Raw genomic sequence first — 17,321 nt, forward strand, 5'->3', positions numbered from 1 at the left:
GACGCTGCGTGTCTGACGCTGCGTCGCTATGCAGCGTCAAACACGCAGCGTTTACTGCACGTGGACACATACCCTCATGCGCCAGTGTGTCCGTACCTCAAGTGGTTGAGGAAGAGGCCACCGCTGGAGCTCGGCTAGGTAAGGAGGACTTTTCTTTACTCAAATATCAAATATGGGGGGCAGGATGGAGACATGAGGGGGCAGGCTGAAGACATAGAGGACATGATGGAGACATATGGGGGGACAGAATAAGAGGACATAAATGGGTGCAGGATGGAGAGATGGGGGGCAGGATAGAGACAGATGAGGGGGCAGGATGGAGACATATGGGGGGACAGAATAGGAGGACATATTTGGGGCCAGGATGGAGACATATGGGGCAGGATGAAAGAACATATATGGGGCAGGATGAGAGGACATATATGGGGCAGGATGAGAGGACATATATGGGGGCAGGATGAGAGGACATATATGGGGGCAGGATGAGAGGACATATATGGGGGCAGGATGAGAGGACATATATGGGGGCAGGATGAGAGGACATATATGGGGGCAGGATGAGAGGACATATATGGGACAGGATGAGAGGACATATATGGGGAAGGATGAGAGGACAAATATGGGGCAGGATGAGAGGATTAGAGGACATATATGGGGGCAGGATGAGAGGACATATATGGGGCAGGATGAGAGGACATATATGGGGGAAGGATGAGAGGACATATATGAGGCAGGATGAGAGTACATACATGGGGGCAGGATGAGAGGACATATATGGGGGGGCAGGATGGGAGGACATACAGGGGAGCAGGATGAGAGGACATATATGGGGGCAGGATAAGGACATATATGGGTGCAGGATGAAAGGACATATATGGGGGCAGGATGAAAGGACATATATGGGGCAGGATGAGAGGACATACAGGGGAGCAGGATGAGAGGACATATAGGGGAGCAGGATGAGAGGACATATATGGGGCAGGATGAGAGGACATATATGGGGCAGGATGAGAGGACATATATGGGGGAAGGATGAGAGGACATATATGGGGGAAGGATGAGAGAACATATATGGGGCAGGATGAGAGGACATACAGTGGGGCAAAAAAGTATTTAGTCAGTCAGCAATAGTGCAAGTTCCACCACTTAAAAAGATGAGAGGCGTCTGTAATTTACATCATAGGTAGACCTCAACTATGGGAGACAAACTGAGAAAAAAAAATCCAGAAAATCACATTGTCTGTTTTTTTAACATTTTATTTGAATATTATGGTGGAAAATAAGTATTTGGTCAGAAACAAAATTTCATCTCAATACTTTGTAATATATCCTTTGTTGGCAATGACAGAGGTCAAACGTTTTCTGTAAGTCTCACAAGGTTGCCACACACTGTTGTTGGTATGTTGGCCCATTCCTCCATGCAGATCTCCTCTAGAGCAGTGATGTTTTTGGTTTTTCGCTTGGCAACACGGACTTTCAACTCCCTCCAAAGGTTTTCTATAGGGTTGAGATCTGGAGACTGGCTAGGCCACTCCAGGACCTTGAAATGCTTCTTACGAAGCCACTCCTTCGTTGCCCTGGCGATGTGCTTTGGATCATTGTCATGTTGAAAGACCCAGCCACGTTTCATCTTCAATGCCCTTGCTGATGGAAGGAGGTTTGCACTCAAAATCTCACGATACATGGCCCCATTCATTCTTTCATGTACCCGGATCAGTCGTCCTGGCCCCTTTGCAGAGAAACAGCCCCAAAGCATGATGTTTCCACCACCATGCTTTACAGTAGGTATGGTGTTTGATGGATGCAACTCAGTATTCTTTTTCCTCCAAACACGACAAGTTGTGTTTCTACCAAACAGTTCCAGTTTGGTTTCATCAGACCGTAGGACATTCTCCCAAAACTCCTCTGGATCATCCAAATGCTCTCTAGCAAACTTCAGACGGGCCCGGACATGTACTGGCTTAAGCAGTAGGACACGTCTGGCACTGCAGGATCTGAGTCCATGGTGGCGTAGTGTGTTACTTATGGTAGGCCTTGTTACATTGGTCCCAGCTCTCTGCAGTTCATTCACTAGGTCCCCCCGCGTGGTTCTGGGATTTTTGCTCACCGTTCTTGTGATCATTCTGACCCCACGGGGTGGGATTTTGCGTGGAGCCCCAGATCGAGGGAGATTATCAGTGGTCTTGTATGTCTTCCATTTTCTAATTATTGCTCCCACTGTTGATTTCTTCACTCCAAGCTGGTTGGCTATTGCAGATTCAGTCTTCCCAGCCTGGTGCAGGGCTACAATTTTGTTTCTGGTGTCCTTTGACAGCTCTTTGGTCTTCACCATAGTGGAGTTTGGAGTCAGACTGTTTGAGGGTGTGCACAGGTGTCTTTTTATACTGATAACAAGTTTAAACAGGTGCCATTACTACAGGTAATGAGTGGAGGAAAGAGGAGACTCTTAAAGAAGTTACAGGTCTGTGAGAACCAGAAATCTTGATTGTTTGTTTCTGACCAAATACTTATTTTCCACCATTATATGCAAAAAAAATGATAAAAAAAACAGACAATGTGATTTTCTGGATTTTTTTTTCTCAGTTTGTCTCCCATAGTTGAGGTCTACCTATGATGTAAATTACAGACGCCTCTCATCTTTTTAAGTGGTGGAACTTGCACTATTGCTGACTGACTAAATACTTTTTTGCCCCACTGTATATGACAGAATAACAAATCTGCAGGTGGTCGGGCATCTAGGAAATAGCGACCACAATATTGTGCAGTTTCACCTATCTTTCACTAGGGGGACTTGTCAGGGAGTCACAAAAACACTGAACTTTAGGAAGGCAAAGTTTGACCAGCTTAGAGATGCCCTTAATCTGGTAGACTGGGACAATATCCTCAGAAATAAGAATACAGATAATAAATGGGAAATGTTTAAGAACATCCTAAATAGGCAGTGTAAGCGGTTTATACCTTGTGGGAATAAAAGGACTAGAAATAGGAAAAACCCAATGTGGCTAAACAAAGAAGTAAGACAGGCAATTAACAGTAAAAAGAAAGCATTTGCACTACTAAAGCAGGATGGCACCATTGAAGCTCTAAAAAACTATAGGGAGAAAAATACTTTATCTAAAAAACTACCGTATATACTCGAGTATAAGCCGACCCGAGTATAAGCCGACCCCCCTAATTTTGCCACAAAAAACTGGGAAAACTTATTGACTCGAGTATAAGCCTAGGGTGGAAATGCAGCAACTACCGGTGAATTTCAAAAATAAAAATAGATACCAATAAAAGTAAAATTGATTGAGACATCAGTAGCTGCGTTCATATATCCCCATATCTGCCCCATACTGTGCTCTGCTGCGTTCATATATCCCCATATCTGCCCCATACTGTGCTCTGCTGCGTTCATATATCCCCATATCTGCCCCATACTGTGCTCTGCTGCGTTCATATATCCCCATATTTGCCCCATACTGTGCTCTGCTGCGTTCATATATCCCCATATCTGCCCCATACTGTGCTCTGCTGCGTTCATATATCCCCATATCTGCCCCATACTGTGCTCTGCTGCGTTCATATATCCCCATATCTGCCCCATACTGTGCTCTGCTGCGTTCATATGGCCCCATACTGTGCTCTGCTGCGTTCATATGGCCCCATACTGTGCTCTGCTGCGTTCATATGGCCCCATACTGTGCTCTGCTGCGTTCATATGGCCCCATCCTGTGCTCTGCTGCGTTCATATGGCCCCATACTGTGCTCTGCTGCGTTCATATGGCCCCATAGATGCTCGGTATAAATCTGTGCCTTGGCCGCTGCTGCTGCTGCAATTAAAAAAAAAAAAGCCATACTCACCTTTCTTGCTTGCAGCTCCCAGCGTCCGGTCCCGGCATCTCCCCGCTCTGACTGATCAGGCAGAGGGCGCCGCGCACACTATATGCGTCATCGCGCCCTCTGACCTGAACAGTCAGAGCGCAGACGCCGGGAAGATGGAGGCGCCGGGAAGATGGAGCGGCGCCCGGCGGCTGGAACGCGGACAGGTGAATATAACATACTCACCTAGTCCTGGCGATCCTCGCGCTGTCCCCTCCTGTCACAGCTGTCTTCGGTGCCGCAGCTTCTTTCTCTATCAGCGGTCACCGGCACCGCTGAATAGAGAAATGAATAGGCGGCTCCGCCCCTATGGGAGGTGGAGCCGCTTATTCATTTCTGTAATGAGCGGTCCCACGTGACCGCTGAAGAGAGGAAGAAGCTGCACCCGCCGACCCCACCGCTACCGTGACTCGAGTATAAGCCGAGGGGGGCACTTTCAGCCCAAAAATTTGGGCTGAAAATCTCGGCTTATACTCGAGTATGTACGGTAATTAAAGCTGCCAAAAAGGAAACAGAGAAGCACATTGCTAAGGAGAGTAAAACTAATCCCAAACTATTCTTCAACTATATCAATAGTAAAAGAATAAAAACTGAAAATGTAGGCCCCTTAAAAAATAGTGAGGAAAGAATGGTTGTAGATGACGAGGAAAAAGCTAACATATTAAACACCTTCTTCTCCACGGTATTCACGGTGGAAAATTAAATGCTAGGTGAAATCCCAAGAAACAATGAAAACCCTATATTAAGGGTCACCAATCTAACCCAAGAAGAGGTGCGAAACCGGCTAAATAAGATCAAAATAGATAAATCTCCGGGTCCGGATGGCATACACCCACGAGTACTAAGAGAACTAAGTAATGTAATAGATAAACCATTATTTCTTATTTTTAGGGACTCTATAGCGACAGGGTCTGTTCCGCAGGACTGGCGCATAGCAAATGTGGTGCCAATATTCAAAAAGGGCTCTAAAAGTGAACCTGGAAATTATAGGCCAGTAAGTCTAACCTCTATTGTTGGTAAAATATTTGAAGGGTTTCTGAGGGATGTTATTCTGGATTATCTCAATGAGAATAACTGTTTAACTCCATATCAGCATGGGTTTATGAGAAATCGCTCCTGTCAAACCAATCTAATCAGTTTTTATGAAGAGGTAAGCTATAGGCTGGACCACGGTGAGTCATTGGACGTGGTATATCTCGATTTTTCCAAAGCGTTTGATACTGTGCCGCACAAGAGGTTGGTACACAAAATGAGAATGCTTGGTCTGGGGGAAAATGTGTGTAAATGGGTTAGTAACTGGCTTAGTGATAGAAAGCAGAGGGTGGTTATAAATGGTATAGTCTCTAACTGGGTCGCTGTGACCAGTGGGGTACCGCAGGGGTCAGTATTGGGACCTGTTCTCTTCAACATATTCATTAATGATCTGGTAGAAGGTTTACACAGTAAAATATCGATATTTGCAGATGATACAAAACTATGTAAAGCAGTTAATACAAGAGAAGATAGTATTCTGCTACAGATGGATCTGGATAAGTTGGAAACTTGGGCTGAAAGGTGGCAGATGAGGTTTAACAATGATAAATGTAAGGTTATACACATGGGAAGAAGGAATCAATATCACCATTACACACTGAATGGGAAACCACTGGGTAAATCTGACAGGGAGAAGGACTTGGGGATCCTAGTTAATGATAAACTTACCTGGAGCAGCCAGTGCCAGGCAGCAGCTGCCAAGGCAAACAGGATCATGGGGTGCATTAAAAGAGGTCTGGATACACATGATGAGAGCATTATACTGCCTCTGTACAAATCCCTAGTTAGACCGCACATGGAGTACTGTGTCCAGTTTTGGGCACCGGTGCTCAGGAAGGATACAATGGAACTAGAGAGAGTACAAAGGAGGGCAACAAAATTAATAAAGGGGATGGGAGAACTACAATACCCAGATAGATTAGCGAAATTAGGATTATTTAGTCTAGAAAAAAGACGACTGAGGGGCGATCTAATAACCATGTATAAGTATATAAGGGGACAATACAAATATCTCGCTGAGGATCTGTTTATACCAAGGAAGGTGACGGGCACAAGGGGGCATTCTTTGTGTATGGAGGAGAGAAGGTTTTTCCACCAACATAGAAGAGGATTCTTTACTGTTAGGGCAGTGAGAATCTGGAATTGCTTTCCTGAGGAGGTGGTGATGGCGAACTCAGTCGAGGGGTTCAAGAGAGGCCTGGATGTCTTCCTGGAGCAGAACAATATTGTATCATACAATTATTAGGTTCTGTAGAAGGACGTAGATCTGGGGATTTATTATGATGGAATATAGGCTGAACTGGATGGACAAATGTCTTTTTTCAGCCTTACTAACTATGTTACTATATATGGGGGCAGGATGAGAGGACATATATGGGGGGGCAGGATGGGAGGACATACAGGGGAGCAGGATGAGAGGACATATATGGGGGCAGGATGAGAGGACATATATGGGGGCAGGATGAGAGGACATATGGGGGAAGGATGAGAGGACATATATGGGGGCAGGATGGGACGACATACAGGGGAGCAAAATGAGAGGACATATATGGGGGCAAGATGAGAGGACATATATGGGGCAGGATGAGAGGACATATATGGGGGCAGGATGAGAGGACATATATGGGGGCAGGATGAGAGGACATATATGGGGCAGGATGACAGGACATACAGGGGAGCAGGATAAGAGGACATATATGGGGCAGGATGAGAGGACAAATAGGGGAGCAGGATGAGAGGACATATATGGGGCAGGATGAGAGGACATATTTGGGGGGCAGGATGAGAGGACATATTTGGGGGGCAGGATGAATGGACATATAGGGGGGCAGGATGAGAGGAAATATATGGGCGAATGATGAGAGGACATATAAGGAGACAGGATGGAGACCAGTAATGAGACACATGGGGGCCAGGATGGGGGACGTTATTACAGGAAGGTGACAGGATATAGCACATTATTACTGTAGGGGCTAATTAAGGAACAGTATTACTTCTGTGATATATTTTATTTTTGAGAATACTGTTTTCAGTGAGGGGAGGTAGGTCCTGTTAGGCTACATGCACGCGTTGAGTATTTGCTTGCAGAATTTTTTTACAATGTTTCTGCATCTCTTGGCAGGAAAAACTCTGCAGCAAAAACACACGTTTTTGCATGCGTTTTTCTACCTGTCAAAAACTGAACTCCTTTTGTTTCCTCCCTCTACTAATGTACCTATGCCCAACATTGCCATTTCCGTGTGTGGTTCTACCATTACTCTCCAGCAACCTGCCCGCTGCCTTGGGGTCATACTTGATTCAGAGCTTTCATTCACCCCCCACATCCGATAACTGGCTTGCTCTTGTTATCTGCACTTCAAAACCATTTCTAGAATTCGACGTTTTCTTACTTTCAACTTTGCAAAAACTCAAACTGTTTCTCTTATTCATTCACGTCTGGTCTATTGTAACTCTCCCTCTTACCAAACTCTCCCCTCTCCAATCTGTCCTAAATGCTGCAGCCAGGATCATATTCCTCACCAATCGTTATTCCGATGCCTCTACCATGTACCAGTCATTAGACTGGCTACCCATGCACTCAGGGCCGGACTGGGACTAAAATTCAGCCCTGGCATTTGAAGTCACACAGGCCCACTTGTCACATGGTGACTGTATAATATCTTTGTACACTTGTAGGTTACAAGAAGTGAGGGGAGTGTAACACGACTATATAACATATAATTACAGCTGTATCCAGCATTACAGCTCAGCCCCCATAGAATGTAATGCAGCCAGTCCCCATAGAATGTAATGCAGCCAGTCCCCATAGAATGTAATACAGCACAGCCCCATAGAATATAATGCAGCCCAGCCCCATAGAATGTAATGCAGCCAGCCCCCATAAAATGTAATGCAGCACAGCCCCATAGAATGTAATGCAGCACAGCCCCATAGAATGTAATGCAGCACAGCCCCCATAGAATGTAATGCAGCACAGCCCCCATAGAATGTAATGCAGCACAGACCCCATAGAATGTAATGCAGCACAGCCCCCATAAAATGTAATGCAGTATAGCACCATAGAATGTAATGCAGCACAGCCCCCATAGAATGTAATGCAGCACAGCCCTATAGAATGTAATGCTGCACAGCCCCCATAGAATGTAATGCAGCACAGACCCCAAAGAATGTAATGCAGCACAGACCCCATAGAATGTAATGCAGCACAGCCCCCATAGAATGTAATGCAGCCAGCCCCCATAGAATGTAATGCAGCCAGCCCCCATAGAATGTAATGCAGCACAGCCCCATAGAATGTAATGCAGCACAGCCCCCATAGAATGTAATGCAGCACAGCCCCATAGAATGTAATGCTTCACAGCCCCCATAGAATGTAATGTAGCACAGCCCCATAGAATGTAATGCAGCCAGCCCCCATAGAATGTAATGCAGCACAGACCCCATAGAATGTAATGCAGCCAGTCCCCATAGAATGTAATGCAGCACAGCCCCATAGAATGTAATGCAGCCCAGCCCCATAGAATGTAATGCAGCACAGACCCAATAGAATGTAATGCAGCCAGTCCCCATAGAATGTAATGCAGCCAGTCCCCATAGAATGCAATGCAACCAGCCCCCATAGAATGTAATGCAGCACAGACCCCATAGAATGTAATGCAGCCAGTCCCCATAGAATGTAATGCAGCACAGCTACCATACAATATAATGCAGCGCTGCCCAGCCCCATAGAATGTAATGCAGCCATGCCATGTAATAATAAAAAAAAAAACACTGACTCTATTCACCTTTCCTCTTGCCCCGCACTGCTCCTGGCTCCGGTCTCAGCAACTGCAGTCTGCCCGCCCGGTCACACAGCAAGTGCGCGATGATATGACGTCATCGCGCACCCACAGTGTAAGCGGCAGACAGAGCGGGGAATGATGGGAGAGGGAGCGACAGCAGACGCTCTCTCCCCATCATTGCATTCAACTGTACCGGCGTCTATGACGCCGGTATAGCTGAATGCGGGGCCGGGAGTATGCCGACAGCGGGGGGAGTGTGACAACAGCGGCACACTCAAGCGGCCCACTACTGCCATCGGCCCTTCTGGCATTTGCCAGAACTGCTCGATGGCCAGTCCGGCCCTGCATGCACTCCAGAATCCAGTACAAACTTATTAGCCTCATCCACAAAGCACTCCCTGGTCCCAGCCTACCACCCTACCCGTGCCCTCCGTTCTGCTAATGACCTGAAGTTAACATCCTCAATAATCAGAACCTCCCACTCCCATCTCCAAGACTTTTCACGTGCTGCGCCAATTCTTTGGAATGCACTACCCAGGTTAATACGATTAATCCCCAATCCCCACAGTATTAAGCGTGTCCTAAAAACGCATTTGTTTAGACTGGCCTACCGCCTCAATGCAATTAACCTAACTATCCCTGTGTGGCCCATTCAAAAAACTTAAACCAGGTTCCTCGCATCATGTTCTCATACACTTTATGCAGTTAATAGCCCTCTGTGTCTGTACTGTTACATACTTAAGCTGATAACTGGTTCATGCAGCTTTACATGAACACCCGATTCTTACACTATGGCTGGTCCGAACAACGAGAGCAATTGTTACCATCCACCTTTCGTGTTTCCCCTTTTTCCTCATAGTTTGTAAGCTTGCGAGCGGGGCCCTCATTCCTCTTTGTATCTGTTTTGATCTGTGTTTATTGTTCTGCTGTAATGTCTATTGTCTGTACAAGTCCTCTCTATAATGTAAAAAATGTAAAGTGCTGCGTAATATGTTGGCGCTATATAAATTAAATTATTATTACAGCAGTAAAGGCTTTTTTGAGCTAAATAAAGATATTTTTTTAAAAAGTTTTGTGATCTAATTTCTTGGTTCATCACCACCTTTTTCATGCTGATGCAGTGGCATCAGGGTAATGGGATTATGGCTTGGTGTCAGCAGCTGTCAGTGACACCTAGCCCTAGGCTTAAGGTACCTTCACACATAACGATTTCGTTAACGATATCGTTGCAACGTCACGCTTTTTGTGACGTAGCAACGATCCCGCTAACGATATCTTTATGTGTGACAGCGACCAACGATCAGGCCCCTGCTGGGAGATCGTTGGTCGTGGGGAATGATCAGGACTTTTTTTGGTCGCTGATCACCCCGCTGTCATCGCGTGCCGTGAAAATAACGATGCAAGAAAAAAATACCTGCACTGAAGATTGGTGAGTGCGGCTGCTTTTCTCCCTTATGTGATTTATGTCAGCATTCTTTCTGGAGCCGGCACCCGATATCAGCTGGCCAGCTCACGCTGATGAGCCGGAGTGTTTGCAGAGTGCAGAGCTGGTGGTGCGGTCAGCTGTTTTCTTTGCGAAGTGACGATCTATCGATGTGTTCACCTGTAACCAGGGTAAACATCGGGTTACTAAGTGCAGGTCCGCACTTAGTAACCCGATATTTACCCTGGTTACCATTGTAAAAGTAAAAAAATAAAAACACGACATACTTACATTCCGATGTCTGTCACGTCCCCCGGCGTCAGCTTCCCTGCACTGACTGTCAGCGCCGGCCATAAAGCAGAGAACAGCGGTGACGTCACAGCTCTGCTTTACGGCCGGCGCTTACACAGTGCAGGGAAGCTGACGGCGGGGGACGTGACAGACATCAGAATGTAAGTATGTAGTGTTTTCTTTTTTTCTTACTTTTACAATGGTAACCAGGGTAAATATCGGGTTACTAAGCGCGGCCCTGCACTTAGTAACCCGATGTTTACCCTGGTTACCCGTGGACTTCGGCATCGTTGAAGACAGTTTCAACGATGCCGAAGTTGTTCCCCGGATCGTTGGTCGCTGGAGAGAGCTGTCTGTGTGACAGCTCCCCAGCGACCACACAACGACTTACCAACGATCACGGCCAGGTCGTATCGCTGGTTGTGATCGTTGGTAAATCGTTTAGTGTAACGGTACCTTTAGTAATGAAATGGTGTCTGCCTGACACCCTCATTACTAAGCCGATAAGTAAGCACAAACACACATTGTCACCAGCCTATGTAGGAGCGTTAACAGAACGAACTTACTTAGACCGTAATCAAGCAGCAACTGTTAATTTTTTTAAGAAAAAAAAATTGTGTGGGCTCCTGCTTAATTTCTATAACCAACAGAGGCAAAGCTGACAGCTGAAGTTAATATTCTGGGAAGGAGCCAATAGCCATAAAGGTTCCCAGGCTATTAATATTAACTCACAGCTGTTTGCTTAGCCTTTACTGGCTAGTTTATAGGGGGACCCCCCAAAAATTGATTTAGGGTCCTCTTATAAACTCTAACCAGCAAAGGCTGACAGCTGCGGGCTGATATGAATAGCCTAGGAAGGGGCCATGGATATTGTCCCCCTCCCAAACTAAAAACATCAGCTCTCATCCGCCCCAGAAAAGTCTCGTCAGTAAGATGCGCCAAATCTGGCACTTAACCTCGCTCTTCCCACTTGCCTTGTAGCGGTAGCAAGGGGGGTTCATATTTGTGGGGTTGGTGTCACCTTTGTATTGTCAGGTGACATCAAGCCCACGGATTAGTAATGGAGAGGCATCTATAAGACACCTATCCATTAGTAAACCCATAGTGATATGGTATAAAAACACAGACACCCAGAATAAAGTCCTTTATTTGAAATAATGACACAGACTTTAATGAATCTTAATTAAACCATACTGACCGAATGCCTAATGCACTGACGCCAACATCTCCTGTAACAACAAAAAATAATAAACCACAATATTCCTCACCTGTCCGCAGAGAAGGTAATGTCGCACAATGATCTTGATGACTTTGAGAGCAGTGACTGATGTGACTGCTCTCAAAGACAGCCGGCGATACACTGAGAGGAGATAATCGCTCCTGCAGTGTATAGCACTGAGCTGCCGTGTTAAGTTTTACGCAGCGGTGCCATAAGTGAGAGCATCGGAGCTGATCAGCTGATGAACTCTGGTGAACTCTCACGGCAGCTCAGTGATACACCGGGGGAGCGATTACCTCCTGTCAGTGTATTGTGAGATCGCCGTGGGACACTCGGGATTATGTGGACTATGGCGGACAGGTGAGTGTATGTTGGATTATTATTTAACTTTTTTTTTTTTACTTTTTTTAAAAATTTTTAACTGTTATTAAATCACATCACATCCACAGTGATGACAGAGCTTCACATGTCCCCACATCACATCCACAGTGGTGACAGAGCTTCACATGTTACCACATCACATTCACAGTGGTGACAGAGCTTCACATGTCCCCACATCACATTCACAGCACAGTGGTGACAGAGCTTCATATGTCCTCAAATTACCCCTGGCATACAAGTACTGTGAAGAGTCTATAGTGATGTGTATCTACATAGATACCACATACATACACTTCAGCTGCTGCAGAACCTCAGTTTATAGTGGTGGATGCATGGATAGATGAGGGAGGGATGGACGGATGGTTAAGGGAGAGATAGTTGAGGGAGGGATGGAAGGATGCACACAGCACATTATACTCACCTATGTAGAAGCCTTTTCCTTCCTGGTTCCTCCAATCAGCTGAGTGATTCCCCTTCAGCCTAGTGCCTTGTCCTGTGAGCTGCATGGGTATGCTGGAGCAAGAGGCAGGAGGGGGAGGTTCAGGGAGAGACTGAGGGCAGTTACCACTAGTCTCTGCCAGACAGGAGAACTCTAGTGGGTGACTGAGCAGCTCTTGCAGAATCAGGAGGCAGCTGCTCACATCACTAGGTGTGCTATCTAGGAAACCATGCAGAATGCCGACAGGAATATATATTACACAATGTCAGCATTCTGCTACCTAGGTACACACACAAATTATACAGAAAGCCTGGACAACCCCTTTAATGTATATTTATTACTGTATATAACCATGTATACGCCAAGATTTTCAGCACATTTTTTGTGCTGAAAACGCCCCCCTCAGCTTATACACAAGTCAATTGTCCAGAAACCTGGAGCGGGAGCAGTGGAGCAGCGGCAGGAGCCGGCGGCTGTGACACAGTGACAGCTGCAGTCACTGACTAACAGAAGACATCATACTCACCCTCCGTCACTGCATCTCTGTTGTCCCGGCGCCGGCAGCTCTCTCCTTTGCAGAGCGGTCACTGTTGTGAATTCTGTGGCAGAGCTCCCTCCTGTGGTCACAAGTGGTACTTCGGCTGATTCTCTCTGTGAGCTTCTGTTGGTGGAGGGAAGTGGTACTGCGGCTTCTGAGTTTCCTCCCTCAGGTGATCTGGTGAGGTCGTTAAGTGCTTCTCTACTTAACTCCACCTAATGCTTTGATCCTGGCTTCCTGTCAATGTTCCAGTGTTGGACTTGCTTTTCCCTGGATCATTCCTGTGGCCTGCTGCTCTGCATAGCTAAGTTCTTCTTTGCTATTTGTTTGCTATTTTTTCTGTCCAGCTTGTCTAATTTGTTGCTGGAAGCTCTGGGACGCAAAGGGTGTACCTCCGTGCCGTTAGTTCGGTACGGAGGGTCTTTTTGCCCCCTTTGCGTGGTGTTCTTTAGGGTTTTGTGTAGACCGCAAAGTTACCTTTTCTATCCTCGATCTGTTAAGAAAGTCGGGCCTCACTGTGCTGAATCTATTTCATCTCTACGTTTGTCTTTTCATCTTAACTCACAGTCATTATATGTGGGGGGCTGCCTTTTCCTTTGGGGTATTTCTCTGAGGCAAGGTAGGCTTATTTTCTATCTTCAGGCTAGGTAGTTTCTCAGGCTGTGCCGAGTTGCATAGGCAGAGTTAGGCGCAATCCACGGCTGCCTCTAGGTGTTGTTTGGAGAGGATTAGGGATTGCGGTCTGCAGAGTTCCCACGTCTCAGAGCTCGTTCTATGATTTTGGGTTATTGTCAGATCACTGTATGTGCTCTGACCGCTATGTCCATTGTAGTACTGAATTGCCTTTCATAACAGTACAGGAAGCCCAAAGTACTAATGATTCTCAATAGAGGGAAAAAAGAAGTTCGGAGACCATTTTTTTTTCTTTGCACTGTGTTTTGCCTTTTTTTTCCCCTAGACATTTGGGTGGTTCAGTACACAGGTGTAGCGATGGACATTAGAAGTCTGTCTTCATTTGTGGATCAACTCTCGGCAAGAGTACAAAAGATTCAAGACACTATTGATCAGAAAGATATGTTGGAACCAAGAATTCCTATTCCTGATTTGTTTTTTGGAGATAGAACTAAGTTTCTGAGTTTCAAAAATAATTGTAAATTATTTCTGGCCTTGAAACCTCGCTCCTCTGGTGATCCAGTTCAACAGGTTTTGATTGTTATTTCTTTTTTGCGCGGCGACCCTCAGGACTGGGCATTTTCTCTTGCGCCAGGAGATCCTGCATTGAGTAATATCGATGCGTTTTTCCTGGCGCTCGGATTGCTGTACGATGAACCTAATTCAGTGGATCAGGCAGAGAAAAATTTGCTGGCTCTTTGTCAGGGTCAGGATGAGATAGAGGTATATTGTCAGAAATTTAGAAAGTGGTCCGTGCTCACTCAATGGAATGAATCTGCGCTGGCAGCTATGTTCAGAAAGGGTCTCTCTGAAGCCCTTAAGGATGTCATGGTGGGATTTCCTATGCCTGCTATTTTGAATGAGTCTATGTCTTTGGCCATTCAGATCGGTCGACGCTTGCGTGAGCGTAAATCTGTGCACCATTTGGCGGTATTACCTGAGCTTAAACCTGAGCCTATGCAGTGCGATAGGACTTTGACCAGAGTTAAACGGCAAGAACACAGACGTCTGAATGGGCTGAGTTTCTACTGTGGTGATTCCACTCATGCTATCTCTGATTGTCCTAAGCGCACTAAGCGGTTCGCTAGGTCTGCCACCATTGGTACGGTACAGTCAAAATTTCTTCTGTCCGTTACCTTGATCTGCTCTTTGTCATCGTATTCTGTCATGGCATTTGTGGATTCAAGCGCTGCCCTGAATTTGATGGACTTGGAGTATGCTAAGCGTTGTGGGTTTCTCTTAGAGCCCTTGCAGTGTCCTATTCCATTGAGAGGAATTGATGCCACGCCTTTGGCCAAGAATAAGCCTCAATACTGGACCCAGCTGACCATGTGCATGGCTCCTGCACATCAGGAGGTTATTCGCTTTCTGGTGTTGCATAATCTGCATGATGTGGTCGTGTTGGGGTTGCCATGGCTACAAGCCCATAATCCAGTATTAGATTGGAAATCCATGTCGGTGTCCAGCTGGGGTTGTCAGGGGGTACATGGTGATGTTCCATTTCTGTCAATTTCGTCATCCACCCCTTCTGAGGTTCCTGAGTTCTTGTCTGATTACCGGGATGTATTTGATGAGCCCAAGTCCGATGCCCTACCTCCGCATAGGGATTGTGATTGTGCTATCAATTTGATTCCTGGTAGTAAATTCCCAAAAGGTCGACTGTTTAATTTATCCGTGCCTGAGCACGCCGCTATGCGCAGTTATGTGAAGGAATCCCTGGAGAAGGGGCATATTCGCCCGTCATCGTCACCATTAGGAGCAGGGTTCTTTTTTGTAGCCAAGAAGGATGGTTCGCTGAGACCTTGTATAGATTACCGCCTTCTAAATAAGATCACGGTTAAATTTCAGTACCCCTTGCCATTGTTATCTGATTTGTTTGCTCGGATTAAGGGGGCTAGTTGGTTCACCAAGATACATCTTCGTGGTGCGTATAATCTGGTGCGAATCAGGCGAGGAGATGAATGGAAAACTGCATTTAATACGCCCGAGGGTCATTTTGAGTATCTAGTGATGCCATTCGGACTTGCCAATGCTCCATCAGTGTTTCAGTCCTTTATGCATGACATCTTCCGAGAGTACCTGGATAAATTCCTGATTGTGTACTTGGATGACATTTTGATCTTCTCGGATGATTGGGAGTCTCATGTGAAGCAGGTCAGAACAGTTTTTCAGGTCCTGCGTGCTAATTCTTTGTTTGTGAAGGGATCAAAGTGTCTCTTTGGTGTGCAGAAGGTTTCATTTTTGGGGTTCATCTTTTCCCCTTCTACTATCGAGATGGATCCTGTTAAGGTACGAGCCATCCATGATTGGACTCAGCCGACATCTCTGAAAAGTCTGCAAAAGTTCCTGGGCTTTGCTAATTTTTATCGTCACTTCATCTGCAATTTTTCTAGTATTGCCAAACCATTGACCGATTTGACCAAGAAGGGTGCTGATTTGGTCAATTGGTCTTCTGCTGCTGTGGAAGCTTTTCAAGAGATGAAGCGTCATTTTTCTTCTGCCCCTGTGTTGTGTCAACCAGATGTTTCTCTTCCGTTCCAGGTCGAGGTTGATGCTTCTGAGATTGGAGCAGGGTCTGTTTTGTCGCAGAGAGGTTCTGATTGCTCAGTGATGAAACCATGCGCTTTTCTTTCCAGGAAGTTTTCGCCAGCTGAGCGAAATTATGATGTGGGCAACCGAGAGTTGCTGGCCATGAAGTGGGCATTCGAGGAGTGGCGTCATTGGCTTGAAGGAGCTAAGCATCGCGTGGTGGTATTGACTGATCATAAGAACTTGACTTATCTTGAGTCTGCTAAGCGGTTGAATCCTAGACAGGCTCGTTGGTCGCTGTTTTTTGCCCGTTTTGACTTTGTGATTTCGTACCTTTCGGGCTCGAAAAATGTGAAGGCGGATGCTCTGTCTAGGAGTTTTGTGCCCGACTCTCCGGGTTTGTCTGAGCCGGCGGGTATCCTCAAGGAAGTAGTAATTGTGTCTGCCATCTCCCCTGATTTGCGGCGGGTGCTGCAAAAATTTCAGGCTAATAAACCTGATCGTTGTCCAGCGGAGAGACTGTTTGTCCCTGATAGGTGGACCAATAAAGTTATCTCTGAGGTTCATTGTTCGGTGTTGGCTGGTCATCCTGGAATCTTTGGTACCAGAGAGTTGGTGGCTAGATCCTTTTGGTGGCCGTCTCTGTCGCGGGATGTGCGTGTTTTTGTGCAGTCCTGTGGGATTTGTGCTCGGGCTAAGCCCTGCTGTTCTCGTGCCAGTGGGTTGCTTTTGCCCTTGCCGGTCCCGAAGAGGCCTTGGACACATATCTCTATGGATTTTATTTCTGATCTTCCCGTTTCTCAAAAGATGTCAGTCATTTGGGTGGTCTGTGATCGCTTTTCTAAGATGGTCCATCTGGTACCCTTGTCTAAATTGCCTTCCTCCTCTGATTTGGTGCCATTGTTCTTCCAGCATGTGGTTCGTTTACATGGCATTCCAGAGAATATCGTTTCTGACAGAGGTTCCCAGTTTGTTTCAAGGTTTTGGCGAGCCTTTTGTGGTAGGATGGGCATTGACTTGTCTTTTTCCTCGGCTTTCCATCCTCAGACTAATGGCCAGACCGAACGAACCAATCAGACCTTGGAAACATATCTGAGATGCTTTGTTTCTGCCGATCAGGATGACTGGGTGTCCTTTTTGCCTTTGGCTGA

The 17,321-nt window shown here is 46.2% G+C and overlaps 1 protein-coding gene across 4 annotated transcripts in view; it reads right to left on the reverse strand.

The window, feature by feature from the left end:
• SLC39A11 (solute carrier family 39 member 11) overlaps window positions 1-17,321 on the reverse strand; it is a 724,893-nt gene that overhangs the window by 81,541 nt on the left and 626,031 nt on the right. The window lies entirely within an intron of this gene.

Source organism: Ranitomeya imitator, chromosome 2 (assembly GCF_032444005.1).
Source record: "Ranitomeya imitator isolate aRanImi1 chromosome 2, aRanImi1.pri, whole genome shotgun sequence".
Classification (NCBI taxonomy): domain Eukaryota; kingdom Metazoa; phylum Chordata; class Amphibia; order Anura; family Dendrobatidae; genus Ranitomeya; species Ranitomeya imitator.